Source organism: Ranitomeya variabilis, chromosome 7 (assembly GCF_051348905.1).
Source record: "Ranitomeya variabilis isolate aRanVar5 chromosome 7, aRanVar5.hap1, whole genome shotgun sequence".
Classification (NCBI taxonomy): Eukaryota; Metazoa; Chordata; class Amphibia; order Anura; family Dendrobatidae; genus Ranitomeya; species Ranitomeya variabilis.
The window spans coordinates 199,764,102-199,772,742 of record NC_135238.1 but is presented as its reverse complement, the minus strand read 5'-3'; positions in this window follow the sequence as shown (position 1 = coordinate 199,772,742).

Here is an 8,641-nt window from a genome sequence, read left to right as displayed (position 1 = left end):
TAACATTAGATGTTTTTACTATTGACGCTGCATAGGCAGCATCAATAGTAAAAACTTGGTCACACAGGGTTAATAGCGGCGGTAGCGGAGTGAGTTACCCGCGGCATAACGCGGTCCGTTAACCCTGTGTGAGCGGTGACTGCGGGGAGTATGGAGCGGGCGCCGGGCACTGACTGCAGGGGAGCAGGGAGGGACTAATCGGACTGTGGCCGGCGCTGATTGGTCGCGGCAGCCATGACAGGCAGCTGGCGAGACCAATCAGTGACTTGGATTCCATGACTGACAGAGGCCGCGACCAATGAATATCCGTGACAGAAAGAAAGACAGAAGGACAGAAAAACGGAAGTGACCCTTAGACAATTATATAGTAGATTATACAGTATGTCTACTTATAGGGGTTGTCTCATGTTCTTAAATGGGTAAAATTGCAAAATGCTTGTAAAAATAAGAAACTTTGCCTTTTATTAAAAATCCTCTCCATTCTCCAGAACTGAGAGATATTTCATTTTCTAGTGGAAAGTTCGATACCTAAGTTACTCAACACACCCCACCCTCAGAGTGGCCAGTTACCAAGGCATGGAGAGCAAACTGCTTGCAGGATGTATGTTTTTTCTCTTTTGTCTTAGTTGAAAATATATTGAAAAAAACATTATAAAATAGACTAAAAACAAATTAACGCTACATACACTCACCGGCCACTTTATTAGGTACACCTGTCCAACTTCTTGTTAACACTTAATTTCTAATCAGCCAATCACATGGCGGCAACTCAGTGCATTTAGGCATGTAGACATGGTCAAGACAATCTCCTGCAGTTCAAACCGAGCATCAGTATGGGGAAGAAAGGTGATTTGAGTGCCTTTGAACGTGGCATGGTTGTTGGTGCCAGAAGGGCTGGTCTGAGTATTTCAGAAACTGCTGATCTACTGGGATTTTCACGCACAACCATCTCTAGGGTTTACAGAGAATGGTCCGAAAAAGAAAAAAAATCCAGTGAGCGGCAGTTCTGTGGGCGGAAATGCCTTGTTGATGCCAGAGGTCAGAGGAGAATGGGCAGACTGGTTCGAGCTGATAGAAAGGCAACAGTGACTCAAATCGCCACCCGTTACAACCAAGGTAGGCCTAAGAGCATCTCTGAACGCACAGTGCATCGAACTTTGAAGCAGATGGGCTACAGCAGCAGAAGACCACACCGGGTACCACTCCTTTCAGCTAAGAACAGGAAACTGAGGCTACAATTTGTGCAAGCTCATCGAAATTGGACAGTAGAAGATTGGAAAAACGTTGCTTGGTCTGATGAGTCTCGATTTCTGCTGCGACATTCGGATGGTAGGGTCAGAATTTGGCGTAAACAACATGAAAGCATGGATCCATCCTGCCTTGTATGGAGCATCTTTGGGATGTGCAGCCGACAAATCTGCGGCAACTGTGTGATGCCATCATGTCAATATGGACCAAAATCTCTGAGGAATGCTTCCAGCACCTTGTTGAATCTATGCCACGAAGAATTGAGGCAGTTCTGAAGGCAAAAGGGGGTCCAACCCGTTACTAGCATGGTGTACCTAATAAAGTGGCCGGTGAGTGTATATCAGCGTGCCACACAAAACAAACAAGCCCTGATACAGTTCCACTGATGTAAAAATAAAAATATTAGAATAAAATAAAAACATAAACATAAATAAAAACATCAGAAAATGACAACCAAAAAAAAGATTTTTAGTTTTTACTTTTTTCATCACTTTAAAAAAAAAAGTTTAGTATTGCCATAATCATACTGACCTGAAGAATCATGTTACTAGGTCATTTTTTCACACAATGAATATCATAAAGAGAAAACGAAACAAAATGCAATGGTGAAATTGTGGGTTTTTTTTCACCATTTCAAAATGATTTTTTTTCTTCTGTTCAGTACATTACTTGCTAAAAAGTGAATGTTGTCTTTCAAAACTACAACTCATCCCACAAAACAAGCTCTTGCATGGCTATGCCAACTGATAGATAAAAAAAGTTATGGCTCTTTGAAGAAAGGGAGAAGATAACATAAGTGAAAAAATTGCCCTTTGCCAGTGAAAGGTCAATACCGCTAAGAATGACTCTCATAACCAGATATGAATGATTTATTTGACTGACTCATTGATTACCGTGATTGCAGATCCACTAGTCCTTATGTTAGTGATAGAATAAAGTTTACTAAATTCCTTTAAATTTGACAGAGAAACTGTATTTTTTTATTTTCATCTATTCTTACAACCAAAACATAATAGAGAATAGATAAAATAGGTCAGAGGACGTAGTGAGCAGCGCTAGACTTGTCAGGTGGAGGCAGTGCTATAACACTTGTAGGGGCAATCTATTCTGCAGAGGTACGTTTTCAGTGAATGTGTGATGGTTTGTAGGGTTTGGGAATGTTGGGGGTCCTGAAGGTGGGAGACACAAGACAACTCTTGTATGTGAGAGTATGAGCTAAATTTACTGATAGAGAGATGGCTGTTATTAGCAAAACAGAATTTGCCAATTATGAGACCTTGAACTTTAGTTTGAAGTTGATGTCCAGGTGGACTTGTTCTGCCTTTCTTCTCTGTGTGCATATCAAATCACCAAATGCATCAAACTGGTTATCAGGTAACAAACTCATATGTAAAGAAGTCAGCTTCTAATAATAAGGCTTGTCTGCACAACCTCCAGGCTGCATGTAGCTATAATATGCACCTATGGATTCCTTTGAGGCCTTACTGTACTTTCACCTTTGTTTTTTTTGCTAGATTTGTTCAGAATCAGACAGCAAAAACATCTGTTTGACGTAATATTAAATCAGGATTTTGCTGTGTGAATCTGTCTGAATCTACCAGAAGACAAAATATGACACCATCCAGATCACCATATGCCTACAGCTTTGTAATACAAAACCGCAGCGACTCTATCAGCCTCTGCTGTGTGCATGAGGACTAATTATCAGGTATAATGTACCCAAATTCTTTCAATTTTTAAAAAATGTTATTAAAAAAAAGTTTATTGTAAAACATTGAAAACTACCTGTAGGTAAACCATATAAAACACTGCTTTTTATGCACATAGAATCCTTATTTACCTTCTATATTCTAATTGAGTAACTTATTTCATCCCACCTGAGCTACATGTATACATGTCCCCCCTTCATTATAAGAAGTTGGATCATGTGATCTCGAGTCTGACCTCCAGCCCAGTACTTGCACTTGTGTGTAGACAGATTTTCTACTTGCCAGTGTCATAAATCTGCCCCATTATTTCTGTGTAATACAAGAGAGCAGTTCTATATAGTAGGTGAGACAGGCTGAACCTGCATCACATAGGAGACACCGAGACTACTGTACATGCATCACATAGGAGACACCGAGACTACTGTACATGCATCACATAAGAGACATTGAGATTGCTGTATTTACATCACAAACGATACACTGAGACTGCTGTCTATATAACACATTATTTTTATTATTATTTATTTTTAAAGCACCATTGATTCCAGGGTGCTGTACATGTGAGAAGGGGGTTACATAGAAAATATAGATATAAATTAGTCTTACAGGCTACAAGATAATGGGGAAGTAGACAGTAGGTTGGGGGGTTGCAGTCACTCTTCTGCGGTGAGGTGGCAGCGGGATCATTGCAGACTGTAAGCTTTCTTGAATAGATGGGTTTTCAAATCCCATCTGAAGGTTCTGAATGTGGTGGACACTGAGACTGCTGTATATATACCGTATATATATATATATATATATAGATATATATATATATATCACATAGGATGCACTGACAATGCTGTATGTAATACATAGGATACACTGAGACAATTTTATTTAAATAACATAGGAGACAGTGAGACTGCTGTGTATATATCACATGTGATATACATTACATAGGATACTGACACTGCTGTATGCAATGCATAGGATACACTGAGACTACTTTATTTAAACCACATAGGATACACTGAGACTGCTGGATGCATCCTATAGGATACACTGAAACTGTGCTATATACATCACATAGGATACAATTAGACTATCCTATACACGTCACAGTCACAATATATACACTGAGACTCTTGTATACATCACATAGGATACACAGAGACTGCTGAATATATATCACATAGAGTACAATGAGATTGTACTATGCTATATAAATAACTTAGGATACGCTTAGACTGTGTTATATACACCACATATGATACCGTTAGACTGTGCTATCACATAGGAAACATAGAAAATATATCACATAGAGATATATCTCATAGGAGACACTGAGACTATTGTAAACATGATATAGGAAACAAATATTGCTGTAAACATAACATAAGATACACTGAGACTGCTGTACACATCACATAGGATACACTGAGACTGTTGTATATACATCAATAGGATACACTGAGACTCCTGTATACAGCAGATAGGATAGACTGAGGCTGCTTTATATACATTACATAGGAGACACTTAGACTACTGTATACACATCATATAGGATACATTTAGCCTTTTTATCTTTGGATGTGCTTATCCATGTTTTTTTTCTCAATATTGATTATTCTTTGATAGTAGCCTATGCTGCACTATATAAGCAAGAAAAATTATCAGGAGTGCTTCTTTAAACCCACTTATACATTTATGCCTCTCGTACATTCTTTTTTTTTTTTTTTTACACAAGTCCACAGACAGTGTTGTGCACACCTCCAAATAGACATATTTAGACACAAATCCCCATATGTACAATATTAGGGAAAAAAAGACATAGGCAAAAGGTATGAATTCAATAAAAACATCTTTTTAATAGAAAAATCATTAAAATAATAATAATCAACAGGAGAATCCTCTTAATAAAAAGCAGCTGGGAACCACATCCAAATGAGATAATATACCAATATATAGCAACAATAATCAATACTGCATCAAAATATGCGCAGGCAGCACAAAGGTATTCAATGACCTAAAACCTTAAAAAAGGGCTGTATAATGTAATATGGTGTATTCAATGTAAATAAATGTCATGGAACATATGCTCCTATGATCCTACAACCAGCCATGAATATACTAATTATCCCTTAGTGGCGTGCTCAGCCTAAATAAAGTGCCTTGTGCATCTCAAATAAACTGCACACAGTAACATTGCTAAGATTTGCAAACTTACATAGATGCAGCTCCAGGTAAGGAGTGTTCCACAGCGACCCCACTTTCTGTATATTGATTATATTGGAGTCTGCACTGCTTTCCCTGGGTTAGTGGTAGAGAATAATGGCAGTATAGTGGGCAAGATGATATCCATATAAGAGAGTGTATGTGAGTCGCCCAGCCAGGGCCGTGGGGTACTCGGTACCGGGTCCGGTGTTCACAGGGGAATGTCACAGTGGTGACCCGGTCCATGGCCCAGGGCACCCATGTAAAAGGGAAAGGTCTTTAAAGGGAATAAAGTTTATGTTCGTGACGCCACCTGTGGTATTCGGTCAAGGGGTCCTCTGGGGTGATGTTATGGCAGATAGATGGTATAACTTCCCACAGGTGAAGTATGTCCCCAGGGCTTCCCAGTGTGTGGATGGTAGAATGGTGAGAGGTGCAGTAAGGAATGAGGACACAGGTTTGTAGTCTCTTTACCTCGTTTACTGAAGACTTCAGCAGCCACAGTCCAGGGCACTGGATCACAGGGCAGGTAGGGTCCAGCTGGTTTGAAGGCAAGTCCAGAGTCCCCTTATCCAGGTGGAAAATAGAAGCCTTCCCTTGCGCTGTAGTGGTGTAGTCCCTTACTGCTAGAAGCTTCACATAAGGTCCTCATAAGGATGGAACATAACCCATATAACTGGTGACTTGAGCCTGTTTATAGGGTCTCTTAGATGACCCGGCTCTGTGGGGTGTCACCGTGCCTCCTGGGTGTAGGTGCGGACAGGTAACGTGCAATTAGCTGTCCTGCCGGTCTCTGATGTAAGGCGTGGAGGTCCTTACAACCTCGGTGTTCCAACTACCCATGCTCTGCACCTCAGAAGGAGGCAGCCTACTCGGGGCTGGTCCCCTTCTGGTATCCTCTCCTGTGCTTCCTCTCCTGCACGCTCACTGCAATCAATTCTGCCTTCTAAAATGTCTCTTTCCAGGAGCTGTAGCTCTGTGGCATGCACAGCTCCGTTAACCCTCTGTCCTCCTCAGACTGCTGTCTGGAACTCACTAACTTTCCCTACAGACTACCAGTTATATATATATGTGGAGTCACCTAGTAAATAGGATCAAAAGCTCCCCCTGGTGGCCTGGAGTGTGAATGTGTTGCATGTTTGTGGTACCTGGTTACAGTTATCCTTTCTTGCCTCCAAACGTAGCATCTCCCCGTGAGAAAAGCGACATTACTGTGACGACCAGGACCCAGGGGCGCCACATATGTCATCACAGGTCCTCACCTTTCTCAGCCATGTGGTTGAATACATTTATAAATAAATGTATTGTTTCCTGCTTTATCTCATATATCTCCTGTTTTGATATCATCCAGATACATTTATGTAAGCTTAAGTTCTCGCTCGTGTATTTATCATCATACTGTTTATATGAATTGTGTTTTAGGTTTACTGGTCCTTTGCGTCACATAGACAACTGCAATACTCATGGACAGATCCCAAGTTCTAATATGATAATAGGACATATGAGATTTATAAACAGTCTCTTTCTGAAGCTAAGGGGAATGCAGATCACCTACTGCTGCAATTGAGTCTTTGTTTAGGTTATTCTTCAAAAAGTAGTCTTTATTGGTTATATGTTCAATGATAAGAAGCCAAATTCACTATGTCATTTAACGTAGCTCAGTATTTGTTCCTTAGTTCATTATGTAATATAATTCCAAATGACAACACAACTATCACTGTCTAATTAAAGAAGACCTGTCACTTTCTCCAAAAACTGAACTAAGTACCTTACTAAAATCCTCAAGCTCCTTTCATTCTGCAGTTTGTTTCATGTGTGTGCCGTGTCACTCCATTGTAGAGATATTCTAGTTTGATGGATGCCCCAGGAGCTCAGTACATGAAATTGCTGCTTGCTGACCAACTGGTTATTTCTTCACAGTCTTCTCTGGAGTTGTGCGCTTTCTCCCATCCTTCCTAGACTCTGGCAATCACAGTTCAGCAGTAACTGTGGCTGCTAGACAGCTAAATCAGCTGCAGATCTGTGCTTGGCAGTGTTTGAGATGGAGGTGTGAAAGCGCATGCTCCTAAAGAAGACTTTGAAGAAACACCTAATTGCAATCAAGCAGAGATTTCACATACTGCGCTACAATAGCAACAAATGTGAATATTTCTGCAGAGGATGGATGCAGCGCAAAACAGAAAAGAGAAGCAGAATCAGAGGCGCTCAAAGATTTTTACAAATTATTTGACTCAGGGATTTTTAGCAGGTGACCGGTCCTATTTAAATTTTTTCCAGTATGCAAGTCAGAAAGGAAATTGCTCAAAATCCTCAGTAGGTAAAACTAACCAGATTGGTACCCCATTCTGAAAATTATTTCACAGTCCCAGTTGCCTAACTTTCATGCAGTTAATATGCAAAACCATTCATTACCAAAAATGAAAGAGGATGTCACTAGGAAATACACTTTTAAGACCCTCTTAATATGTATTACTAACTCAAACGAAAATTACAACCTTTGCTACAAAAAGATGCCCGCTTACAATCCTTTTTTCCAGACCCCCCACTACTGTTTTTAGGCAGCCCCCAAATCTAAGAAGCATCATTGTCAAGAGCTCCCTGTCCTCTCCAACAGCTGCAGGTACCTTTCCTTGCAATCAGAAAAAATGTAAAACCTGTCCATTTATAATGACCACGGACAAGATAAAGATTCCCAACTCACATCAGGACTACAAGATACCAGGTACTTTCAGCTGCGACACTTCTAAGGGCTGTCCCACACGTCCAGATAATTCCGGTACCGGAATAAATCGGTACCGGAGTTATCCGTGTCCGTGTGCCTGGGAACTCACGGAGGCCATACCTGCGGCACACGTGTGCCGCCCGTATGGCGAGTGGGTACCACACGGAGCGTGTGGTACCCACTCTGCATGGTGCTGAAGCTGCGATTCATATCCTCTCTGCAGTAACGTTTGCTGCAGAGAAAATATGAAGAATAGTGTTAAAAATAAAGATTTAGGTGTCCGCCGCCCCCCCCACCCCCTGTGCGCCCCCCCGCTGGTCAGAAAATACTTACCCGGGTCCCCCGTCGGCTGTCGCTCCTTCTTGGTCTTGCCGCGGCTTCTCCTGCATGCGGTCACGTGGGCCCGATCATTTACAGTCATGAATATGTGGCTCCACCTCCCATAGGGGCGGAGCCGACTATTCATGATTGTAATTGATCGGCCCCACGTGACCGCATACAGTAGGAGGCGCGGCCAGACCAGGAAGGAGCGACAGCCGACGGGGGACCCGGATAAGTATTTTCTGACCAGCGGGGGGGCGCACAGGGGGTGGGGGGGCGGCGGACACCTAAATCTTTATTTTTAACACTATTCTTCATATTTTCTCTATAGCAAACGCTGCTACAGGGAAGATATGAATACCGGCTTCAGCACCATGTGGGGGGGACAGCGCTTACTGTAGCGCTGTCTCCGGCACGCCACACGGACCCCAGACGGAGAATGTCC